The sequence below is a fragment of the Lissotriton vulgaris genome, chromosome 5 (assembly GCF_964263255.1).
Source record: "Lissotriton vulgaris chromosome 5, aLisVul1.2, whole genome shotgun sequence".
NCBI classification, from domain to species: Eukaryota; Metazoa; Chordata; class Amphibia; order Caudata; family Salamandridae; genus Lissotriton; species Lissotriton vulgaris.
Genome location: NC_141693.1, coordinates 342,671,971 through 342,684,675, shown reverse-complemented (window position 1 = coordinate 342,684,675; position 12,705 = coordinate 342,671,971).

Sequence of the window (12,705 nt, the reverse complement as noted above, 5' to 3'; positions counted from 1 at the left end):
GGTTAGGTGTGTTAGCATGGAGTGGATTGGTGGCTACAGGATTTGGGTTTAGTGGTTTTTGGGGGGCTACCCCATTTGCGCCCTGAGGTGGAATTGGCGTTGGGTTAGCTACCCTGTGTTTTAACCCTTGCGAGGCTACGGGGCTAGTGATGGCTGTTAAATCACTTTCCTGTCGGCCACAGCGATTTTTCAGACTTCCCAATGTGGCCTCCAGTATGGTTAGTCTGATCTCGATCTTTTTTACGCTTTCGCTGATCGGGAGTAACAGAGACCTTAAGAGAAATTCCAAGTTTCCCAGTGGCACAACAGAGAGGGGGACATTATCACTACTAGTTCCTACATCTGTGCTCAAAGCGGGAGCTATAACTTCCTGCACATTGGATTTAGAGTGTGACTCTACCAGTGGTTTTGCTGTGGATACCTGATGTTTTAAGGATTTCCCAAAGTCTAAGTGTAGAGTCTTGGGTTTACTGCCACCCTGTGCTACCTTTGCCCTTCTCCTACGTTTTTTTGGGGGGGGTCCTGGGATTGCTTGTGTGGTGACTACTTTCAATTTGGAATGCCTGTCTTTACGGGTTGTGGGCGGTTGTGGCGTTAAAGCTGTAGCCCCCCTAGCGGGACTGGTACTAGTAGGTAGAGCAGTGCTCGTGACTTCAATTGGGGAGGTATTCATCCCTTCCCTTAACAAGAGTGGAACATCCTCAATACGAGTTGACTCCTCCCTTAAAGTAATAGATAGATCTCCCATGGGGGTGTTTTTCAAGTTGTCCACTGATCGTCTCCGTTCCGCCCTTAGCCTTGACAAATTTCCCTCTTTATCCGCCTCCCCCACAGCCCGTGCAAAATACTTTTCAAGAGTCCCATTTTTCACTCCACCCGGCTTCTGAGGGGTACTCTCCTTTGTTGGTGAAGGCATGATTAGACTCCAGGTGAGTCAGTCAGTTATGCCACCCAAAGCGGGTGCAACAGAATTATAAAGCCTGTAAGTACCTGCACGATATGGAAAACCAAGAGGGTGGGCCCAGCCCGGCCTGCTCCGGCCGGTGACGGCCTTGGACGGTCCCGCCCTTGTCCCGGGCTTCTCCCGGGACGCTCCCGCACGCTCCCGCGTAGCGGGTAGTTACCTTCGTTTATGTAGGAGGTCCATAGGATTAAAGGCGGGGCGCGGTGATGGCCAGGGAGAGCGGCCAGCTGGTCAGAGGCGCGGTGCGCAGGGACTTCTGGGAATGGAAGTCCTGCCCCGCGTGCTCGCAGCCCTGGTCCTCCCACGCAGATGGCTCACAAGTTGCCCTTGTCCTCTGGGGCGCAGCGGGACCCGCGAAGCGGGTTCCGCCAGTCGTGGAATAAATTACAGGGGCCAAAAATCCGTGTCAGATGAAGGCAGCAACAGGCAGCAACGCCAAAGGTTTCCCACGTCGAGTAGTCTAATTCCGCCCTTTAAGGGATTAAAGGCGGGGCGCGGTGATGGCCAGGGAGAGCGGCCAGCTGGTCAGAGGCGCGGTGCGCAGGGACTTCTGGGAATGGAAGTCCTGCCCCGCGTGCTCGCAGCCCTGGTCCTCCCACGCAGATGGCTCACAAGTTGCCCTTGTCCTCTGGGGCGCAGCGGGACCCGCGAAGCGGGTTCCGCCAGTCGTGGAATAAATTACAGGGGCCAAAAATCCGTGTCAGATGAAGGCAGCAACAGGCAGCAACGCCAAAGGTTTCCCACGTCGAGTAGTCTAATTCCGCCCTTTAAGGGATTAAAGGCGGGGCGCGGTGATGGCCAGGGAGAGCGGCCAGCTGGTCAGAGGCGCGGTGCGCAGGGACTTCTGGGAATGGAAGTCCTGCCCCGCGTGCTCGCAGCCCTGGTCCTCCCACGCAGATGGCTCACAAGTTGCCCTTGTCCTCTGGGGCGCAGCGGGACCCGCGAAGCGGGTTCCGCCAGTCGTGGAATAAATTACAGGGGCCAAAAATCCGTGTCAGATGAAGGCAGCAACAGGCAGCAACGCCAAAGGTTTCCCCGAAATATATTATAAAATACCACACAAATCCATGAGAATACGTTAATGTGAAATGGTGGAGTGTGTGGGGGTTCTGAAGCGTGTGCTGGGGTAGAGGGGGTTGGAAGGGAGGGTGTTGTCTGGCATCAGGTGGTCCCAAACATGAGGCGTGCGGTGGGGGTGGGGGCTTTGACTCGTGCTGTAGACCCCAATTACACGAGTAGTGGCAAATATGGCTCCCTCCCCCCCACCCTGCACCCCCTACCCCCTCCGCCGCTCTATACCCACAATCTATACTCCATGCACACACAATCAAGACAAAGGGATGCATTTAGGCGCGAAAATGCTCCTCGGGTAGAAGCAACGCAAGACTTTGCAGGCGCTCTGGCACGAGTCTGCCCGGATCAGTGCATCAGTGCAAAATGCAAATCGCGGGGTAAACGTTGGTGGGAGTTAGGTAAAGGCCTTTGTGTTTTAGGAAAGGATCCAATAGGGTTATAAGTGACGAAGTGATTGCAAGAGCCCGTGACACTGACTTGTGCCGCATTCTTCCACCAACTCTAGTCTAATGGGCACTTCTGTTGTGGACGAGGCGCTGTAAATGTGTCCAGCGCTGCTGCATATGATGCACACGTGGTTATTGTTGGTTCTGACAGTATACGTGTGCCCATTGCTGTTGTACTTCGAGGGGAGTGTGGGATGTGTCGGTGTAACTCCAGCAAGTGTGATCATTTCTACGTTAAACCCTGCAAATCCGCCAAACTGTAAATGACGCAAATGGGGCCATTGATGGTGTAGCACTTAAACTGTGGACTAGCTGCGAAACATTTCGACATGTCTGCTGCTACAGATGCACATGTGGCCCGTGTTGTACTAACTACTGCAAATGTTGCCCTGCTGCACACCTCCAGAAAAGGTGGCCGTGCGGTGCTACTGTCACTGCAAATGAGGCCATTTGGGGAGCTCTGCGTCCACACACTGAGGGGCACCCATCGACCACGAGCCTGTGATGGAAGACTTAGCAGTTGAATGGAGCAGCTGGGCGGCGCGTGCGGCGCTCGTGCCCCTGAATTCCACTGAGAGTTTCAGGCTCGCGCCGCTCCTCCAGCACCACGCACGTGGAGAGCTGCAGACCAGCAACAGGCTCGCGCCACTGCCAGGCACCGCATGCGCCGGGAGCTGAGCGCAGGTCCGCTGCAGGCTCTTCCCAGTGGCAGAGCAAGGGTTCAACAGGCCCTACTGGAATCAAGGACATTGAGTCCCCTGCCCTGGTTAATAATTAAAACATTCATTATTAGTTTGAAGGGGGTCCTTCAAGCCCTGGGCCCGGTGCCACTGCACCGGCTGCACCATTATCGACTGCGCCCATGCGTCTTTCCGGTCAAACTGAGTCAGCAAAGACAAGGAAAACTCGCAGACCGGTGCCTGTACTATCCTAACTGAAATGATAACTTAATGGGATGTAATGAGATGGGATGAAGGGACAGGGAAGCAAACACGACACATTTGAAGACCTACGAGAACTGCAGAAGCACCACAGGACGGATTTCCGCCTGGGTGGGTGGAGTGGGGTGTTGGTTCAATTTGGGGTTGGGTGCGGTGAACGATTGATAAATTGAGCGATAGAAAAGCAGAAGCATAGGCATAAATACACTGCTGTTAGAGAAAGAGACGAAGAGGGCAGTAGATGACAATAAAGATGGATACCTGCGCAAAGAAAATCGTCTATACACAGGATTAAAAACAAGTAAAGGAGAAGACGGACACCCTTTAAAACAGGGCGGCACAACGAGAGAGAACCAGCACTAGCGAGCAATACGTGACGCAGGAGCAGCTGCTTAAACCCGTTTATCCAAAACGCTTTTTCAAATGTAGTCTCTCCCGCCTTCCACACGCCCCGCCCCCATCACCAACCGCTCACAAACATAATATGCCTAAAACTACGGGCATAGTTCACCCCCCTTCACCGATCAACACTTCATTTGTTGTCGGACAGCAGTAAAAGGTGGGGGTGTGGAGGGCGCTGTGGGATGCAGGCTGGACGCCTCCACTTTAGCAAAGAGACAAGTCCTGGTGTTTTCATTTGAATCGAGGCAGATATTCAGTTAGGGGAAGCTCATGTTGTGAGGGGGGCTCAAGTACAGTGCCATGAGTGCAAACAAGGGAAATCCAAGGGAAATCACAGCCTTCCTGCAAATGTGTTTGCCTTATTCAACCTAGGCCATTTGATAGTTTATAAATACATATAAATTAACATCCCTGTAGACTATAACTATCTAAAGTCTAACTGTTCAGCCAAGTACCCAATAATCATGCTCCTAGACCGGTACTCACCCAACGAGACGAGCGTTCATCCTAGTAGACCATCACTCACCCAACTAGACGAGCATTCATCCTAGTAGGCCATCACTCACCCAATGAGACAAGCGTTCACCCTAGTAGGCCATCACTCACCCAACTAGACGAGCATTCATCCTAGTAGACCATCACTCACCCAACGAGAAAAGTGTTCATCCTAGTAGACCATCACTCACCCAACTAGACGAGCATTACTCCTAGTACACCATCACTCACTCAACTAGACGAGCATTCCTCCTAGTAGACCATTACTCACCCAGCTAGAGGAGCATTCATCCTAGTAGACCATCACTCACCCAACTAGACGAGCGTTCATCCTAGTAGACCAGCACTCACTCAACTATACAAGCATTCATCCTAGTAGACCATTACTCACCCAACTAGACAAGCATTCATCCTAGCAGACCACCACTAACTCAACTAGACGAGCAGGGTTGGCACAGGCACAGGGTCAAGACTGATTTGTACATAGCTGAACTGGGATAGCGAAATGAGCTAAAGAATGATGATGGATTCAACCCCGATCTGTGACTGGGGGTGAGTGTCTGAAAAGTTTCAGTGCTCTGTCCATCATCTCCTTGTGTTTGCTTTGATTCATCCTAGTAGACCAGCACTCACCCAACTAGACAACACTCATCTAACTAGATCAGAGTACATCCACCTAGCTCAACTCTCATTTAATTAAGATGACATTCATCCAACCAGATCAACTTTCATCCAATTAGATCACCTCTCACCTAACTAGATTGGATTTCATCAAATTTAACTGTAATTTATTCAGTTTGATGGACATTTGTGCGTGTATAACAGGGTTCACCCACCACGCTGACACAGCGTGCACCCTGAATATCGAATTCAGACTATAGAGGAGTGCAAATATTGAGGATAACATGTCAAATTGAAAATTTCAAAAGGTTAGTAAATATAGATTACCTAAGCCTAACCTCACATGGTGGTACATTTCTTCAAGGTACAGAGAGGTGGACTTAGTCATAGTAAATCTTTTCCACATGAGCTTACCTTTCGATACTTCGTCCCTCTATATTCTTGTCTCTTGATATTCTTGTGCTTGATATTGAATAAAACAACCACTGACACTCATCCAACTAGATCAGCTGTCATCCGCTAGACTGTCACTCTTCTAACTAGACGACACTCATCTAGATAGATCAACTCTTATCAAACTAGAGCGACCGTCATCCACCTACACAGACATTTATCTAACTAGATCAACTCCATCTAAATAGTTCACCTCTCACCTAACTAGATTGACTCTCATACAATTAAATTATCATTCATTCGATTAGACTGACATTCATGCATTAAGAATAGCATTTACCCAACTAAACTGACTCATATCCAACTAAATCAGCATTTATCCAGCTAGGTCAACACTCATCCAATCAATGCAATTCATCTAACTAAATTGCACTCATCTAGTTAGATCAACGCTTCTCGAACTAGACAGACCCCCAGCCACCTACACTAACATTCATCTGACTAGCTCGACCGTCATCCACCTACATGGATAGTCATGCAACTAGGTCAACTCTCATCTAACTAGATCAACACTCATCCATCTAAACTGGCATTCTTTTAAATATGTGACCTTTACCCAAGTGCACTACCACTCCTCAACTACACCGACACTCATCCAGCTAACGGGAATCATTTCAACTAGACCAGCACTCACCTCTAGCTACAAACAATATTATAGTCAGTGGCGTAACGAACCTTGAGGGGGCCCCCTGCAGGGTACGTAAAGGGGCCCCCTCCGGACTCAATCTAGAGCTCCCCAGCAGAAGTGCGGTGCTGACTGGGCCCCCTGGAGGGTGAGGGCTCCCCGCACCGTGGGGGCTGCAGGGGCCTGTGTTACGCCCCTGATTATAGTAAGTGTGCAAGGAAGCCCCCCCCCCAACAACTGTTCGAGTTGTAAAATATGTCAATAATCATCGTTGGCTGGGCCCCTCAGGCATCTGGGCCCCGGTGCCAGTGCACCGGCTGCACCAATGGAAGCTACGCCCCTGGCCACAACATTAATCACGTGGCATACCAGGTAAAATTGTGTCAATTATATATTCCATATGTACCATTTATCAATCTTTGAGGAGCATATCCGAGACATGGCATTACAATTTTTTTTATTCTTACTCGAAGTTCCAGAACTTACCTATAGTTGTGTCTCTGCGCACGAGGAGAATCTGTGCCGACTGCTTGCCTGCTGGAAACAAAATCATTGAGAATGTTGAAGGTTTATAAAGCGATAAACGTTTAGACGTCATCACACAGGTATACCTGGTAAATACACAGCTGAAGGGTGAGATCTTGTAAGTAACACAAGTATCAGTGCATATAAAACTGCAGCCTGTACTGTCGCCGGTGCACACGCAGCTAAGGCTCCGGGACAACAGCCCAGTATACAGTGCCCACTCACCTCGCTGAACTATGGGGCTCCGGAGGACTGCTCTGCTGCAGGACGCGCTGCTCGTCTCTGACTGCAAGTCGAGGGCGCGTGGCGAAGAGGACAGACGAGGCTCGTGCCTGGGAGGACGGCTGGGCCCATCTGGCCGGCGCGTGCGGCGCTCGTGCCTAATGAATCCGAAGCAGGGGCAGGGGAGAGGATAGTACAGCCCAGAAGGGCCAGGCCTGTCAGGATAGCAGGCGGAAGCATCGTGTAATGCAGCGCGCATCTAAGAGGTGGATGGCTAGGCATCGAGAAGAACGCTCCCGTTGTAAGCATTGCTTTAAATGGGCAGATATTCTCCGGGACTGAGCACCTCTACTCAGTGCTTCAAATGGGCAGTCACTCACTGGTACTGAGTACCTCTACTTCTTTAATTTGAAAGAGTGAATATCTACACTTCCAAGCAGGGGGTTCAATACTTTTAATAGGAGAGTGCTGGCACTTCTCAGTAGCATGCCGGTAGTGAGGAATAGTGTGTACATATAAATCTGTAATTCCATTTAAGCCACTGGCTGAAATGACTAATCACAATACACATAGAAATGACTGTTTGGTACCAGCAGCTTCAGAAAACAGCTTTATATGGCGAACAGGCAGGCCTTTAATCTTTAAAGTACATGGAGAAAGCAAGGCACAATCAGAATACCTTGTAATAGAGCGCTTAACAACAGACTTCTGCCACTTGATAGCGCTGGAAGCTGAGGTTTATCCCCCCATTTCATACTACTCAACTCAACTCAGCATTTCCCTATGGATGAAGAGCTGTGTTGACCTTAGTTGAAACTCATGCCCTCCTGATCACTGACAATGTCAGCGGTGAGCTTTAACTTGGTGGGTCGTCGTACTGGCTATAAGTTAAGGAGTCGTTGATATGAACAGTGCTGTGCTTGCATCAAGCTCTTTGAATTCATGGTCCAAGCATGGAAATCTGCTTTCTCTATTAACAATCTTCAGATCGTCCTTCCCTTATCACTCTCCATAGTACCCTCTACTAGAAAGTTGGAACCGCAGGCCACACAAATTGTATTCAAGTCACCCCAAGGCTTTCCCTACAGATTCTGTTGGTCGTTTGGAGGATTGTGATTCTGTATGTGTACCTTAACCGCATCAAAGCTGGAAGAATTCTGCTCCTGCGCTGAGATATTCAAAAGCGCATGTTACGTGACGAGCTGGGCTCGTCATCAGCATGCGAGGAGGCTACGCCATGACGAGCCCAGCTCGTCATGAGCGTGGAAGGGGTTAAAGGTCCATAATTCTGGACTCTATGTTCATTTGACTCATCAATTGTAGCTGTATATGTCCCTTTAAGGTCCATGATTTTGGAATCTATAGTTCCTTTGACTCATCAATTGAAGCTGTATATGTCCCTTTAAGGTCCATGATTCTGGAATCTATACTTCCTTTTACTCATCAATTGAAGCTGTATATGTCCCTTTAAGGTCCATGATTCTGTAATCTATACTTCCTTTTACTCATCAATTGAAGCTGTATATGTCCCTTAAAGGTCCATGATTCTGGAATCTATACTTCCTTTTACTCATCAATTGAAGCTGTATATGTCCCTTAAAGGTCCATGATTCTGGAATCTATACTTCCTTTTACTCATCAATTGAAGCTGTATATGTCCCTTAAAGGTCCATGATTCTGGAATCTATAGTTCCTTTGACTCGTCAGTGGTAGCTGAGGTCGAGAAACCAAGGGTTGGTCCATGAGAGATGCTGTGAATATTGGTAACAATGACAATGTGGCACAACTTATCTCAGTCACCACAGCTTAATGCATATTAAGAATTGTTACTTTGAAACATAATGAATACATTGTAGACATAGATTGACTCTGGGGCTTTTTCATTGACTTGTGCATATGTTCGTCACAAACAAGTTCAAACTGGGTGCCCTTATGATATAAGTAATTCATGAGGACAAGGCACAAAGGTCAAAGGAATTACCAGCTATGTGCAACCACTGGAGAATAGATTGGAATGTGGGCATCTGTATTCTCACCCCTCAGCACCCATCACAGCAATGATAACTGTTCAAGCGGGGGACTTTGTCACAATGGTCTCCGAGTACAAATGTGGACCATTTCCTGGGGGGAGTGGATGTATTGGTAGATTTCAACAACCACTGCAGTTGCATTGTTAAAATTTTGCAATCGGGGAGCCCACAAACGCACCTCTTTGCCTATTGCCTGTGGGGGCGGTGAGGTAGTCTTGGGGGTGGCATGGACACACCAGAGGTGCTTCAAGATCAAGTGGCCTTGCTGTGCCTGCTCGATGCGCTTCCTGACCTCCAATGCACCGCTGCCTCCTAACATCCAGATCTTCTGTCTTTTCCACCCTCTCATCGCTAAGTGAAGGTATGAGGGAAAAATGTTGTAAAATAATTTATTTTGTTTTGACTTTGTTTGCTCTTTTTATCAAATTTATCTTGTATTCATTTGGTTCGCATTTTGTGGGAGTGGAATTATGGTTGTCCACAAAGCAGCAGGCATCAGGCAAAAAAAAAATCTGGGAATTATGGATTGATTTGGCTTTATATACTATCCCTAACCGAGGCAGTGTTACTTCAGCATTCAGGGTGGGGCCAGGGTAGAGTTGCAATGATTGTCCCTAGCCCTCCGCGGTATTCAATGTCACTGTCCTGGGGATGGGGGAGATGCAGCTTGTGCAGGGACCACGGGGTGGTCGTGTTGCTCAGGACCATCTCCTGAAAGGTGCAAGTGTTGATCCCTCTTTTGGGTTGGCTCTGACTTCATTGGTTAAGGGCTTAGTTTATATGTAGGTCCAGACTCCCTCAGGATGAGAGAGCAGATGAGTTCACCTTGTGAGAGATATCATCTGGGGGATCTGGAGGTTTACTCCAACTGAAGCCAATTAAAGTGCTGTAAGGGCCATGGGGAGTGGTCAACCATATCTCAGAAGCCTTGGTTAGATTATTCAATGTCTAGAATATTGTCTACATTGGAAGATGCAACTTTATGTAAATAAAAAATAACATGTTTATTCAGTGATCATTATAACATTTGAATAAATACGACTTGAGAATTGTTTATTTTCTAACACCACACGCAGTCTTGGCTAGTTTTGCTATTGTTTTGGTTGTAATTTTTGTGTTATGATCGCCACTTAAACTAAGTGTTTGGGCCTTTCCTCACCCCAAAACGGGGAGGTATCTCAACATGCAACCATTCGTTATAATAGATTTTTACACGGGTGGCATTTATTATTCGCACAAGAGAAAATGATGCATAAAAATGAAAAAAAAATACACGTTCTTCTCACAATCATTATCTCTAATTAAGTCAGTATTTTCCAATATTTAGATCACATTTACTGCAGATGCAGCACAAAAGTCTGTCCTGCTCTTCCATTCCATCCATTAACACAGACAATGCCACTGCATCTCCAGAAATGGGGGACAATTCTAACCCACCCACCGACCAGACACGTCTCAAACACACACCCTAAACCCATGGATTGAGGGATCATAAGCCAAACAGTGAGATCAAGAGCTAAAGTCTAGTGCCCTTAACAGGTACAAAGTGTCTCCATCCACCCAGTGCTCACTTTGTAAAAGAATAAGTGATGGGCCCAACATTTTGATCAGAAGCCCACATCCAACACAACTGAAAGTCAGCGCACTGGATACCGATGCAGTGTAGTCTTAATTCCACCTTATGCCTCTTTCCCACCAGATACTCATGTCTCATCATCTCACTCTTGCAGGTTCTTTTTCACCTCTACTTTCTATTTTTGTCGTGTTTTATTTGTCTTTCTCTTACTCCTTCTTTCTTTTGTGTTTTTCCCTCTCTTGCTCTGTGTCAAAGTCTAATGAGGAAAAATAAGTGTTGGTCCACAAAAATGAGTGCCAATGGGCCAGACCTGCAGCCACCCATTCAAATTAAGCACTAGCTTCACCTGTTGTCCCTTGCCTGTGGAGAAAGACTTTCACAGAATAAAAAATACTGAACAAGAACCTCACTGTAATCAAAACTTTCCTACCAATCCACTTTCTTTCAGTGTTTGTTCATATGGTTCCTTTCAGTCCAAAATGCGACCAAAGGTTAAGATCAATAACACAAAATTGATAATTGAGGAGTGATGGGAGGATGGGTATATCAACAATGATTGTGTCTGTATTGGTTTCTGGTTTGGGCCTAGTCTCAAGAAAAAAAGGCCTTGGCTAAGATGACCATGGCATATAAACATGCCATCTTGCGTGATCTGAACCAGCCATCATGTCAGCAATTTCAGGAGATGTTTTAGTCTGTTTTAGCAGGTAACACACCTGAGCCAGAAGTTGACCCCAGATAAAGAACAATAACCTATTCTTGGAATATGTTCGGGTGAAAAGGTCACCCAATGAAAGGACTGAAGCTAGCAAATGTCAATACCATGGAGGAGGTTTTTTCCTAAAATATTCAAAGTGCTCCCTGGAATATGGTTGAGCCTACTCTGGTTTATAAGGACCAAGGCGAGACCCGATGATGAAGTATGATGCCAATATGGTGAGTGAGTGTACATAAAAAACTATGGGTCATATTATCAAGAACGGAGTTAAGATTATCGACGCTTTAGCGGCAGGAAACTGCTCCTAAAGCGGCGATAATTGGCTTTATAATATGAGAATTCCAATAGAAGTCCATGTTCACACAAGGACATGGGCTTCTATGGGAATTCACAAGGGCATATTATCAAGCCCATTATCGCCGCTTTGCCGCTAAAGCAGTGATAATCTTAACTCTGTTTCTTGATAATATGCCCCGACGATGGGTGCTCCTGGTGGAGAAGGAGAAAATCTTTGCTGAAACTTTTTCTGAAGCTTTTTCTGAATATTATTACACTTGTCATGTGAGTTTTGAAGGCTGTCTATTCCCCCTGTCCGAAACTGCACACATCTTACATTTCCACACAGTGGAAAGGGCTGCTGGATGTGCAAAACACATTTTTGTTACCCAGAGGGAAACATTTTTCACCGTGCAGAAAGCCCATTCTCTACACCCCACCACATCATCCTTTTCCCTTCCTGATTGTGGCATTTAGTCTCTGACCATTTCCAAGGTAATAAAGCATGGGATTTAGGTTTAAGAATTCCCATAAATGTACAAGTTTGTTAGCATCCACAAACTCACAAGGCTAACCACAACTTGATCTGCCCAGTCCCTACCTGATGTATGAGTAATTCTCCCTACTCGTATTGAAACATTTTACGGCCACAGGAATCCTTCTCTGAATTGCAATTGGAGTAAATCATTTTCGGCCTAAAATGCCTGTGAATCAGGACACCGTGCTGTTTTTTTCTTGTAATGAAGGATAAGGGCATCAGAAAACCTAACTGACCTGTATCTCCACCTATGCAAGCCACAGAACTTTTTTGTGGTGCCCTACAGATTCTAAGTTACTGCACATTGCAGTTAAATTTCATCGCACCCCAAACAATTCAGAATTAAAAATGCCATAGATAGTTACAGCTACACTTTAGTCAAACACTGAGTGATCCTTCTTTTCACATAGTTTCCCTGTCAATCCAAGCTCAACATTTCACCAAGAAGATGGAGGTGGCAGAAGAAGAAAATTCACAAGAAAGGACACGTAGTATTCATTTCATTTCATTCATTAGCATTTCATTCCTTTTGGATGCTGGTCCTTAATGTGGCACGTAGATCTTCATTATGAGTGTCCTGTTTAATTTCAGTATGAAACCACACATAATGGTGAGTTTTGCATTAAACACCACAGACTCGCAGTTTTCCCACATAAATTGAAGGAGCTAACCCATGGGGCAAATGCTCTGTAAATACAGCGATATACTGTTTTTGGTGCAGTGAGTACCACAATCCCCGTAATATACCCATTTTTGCAGGCAAATTTCCTGGTATACAATAATTATCCACCACAATAAT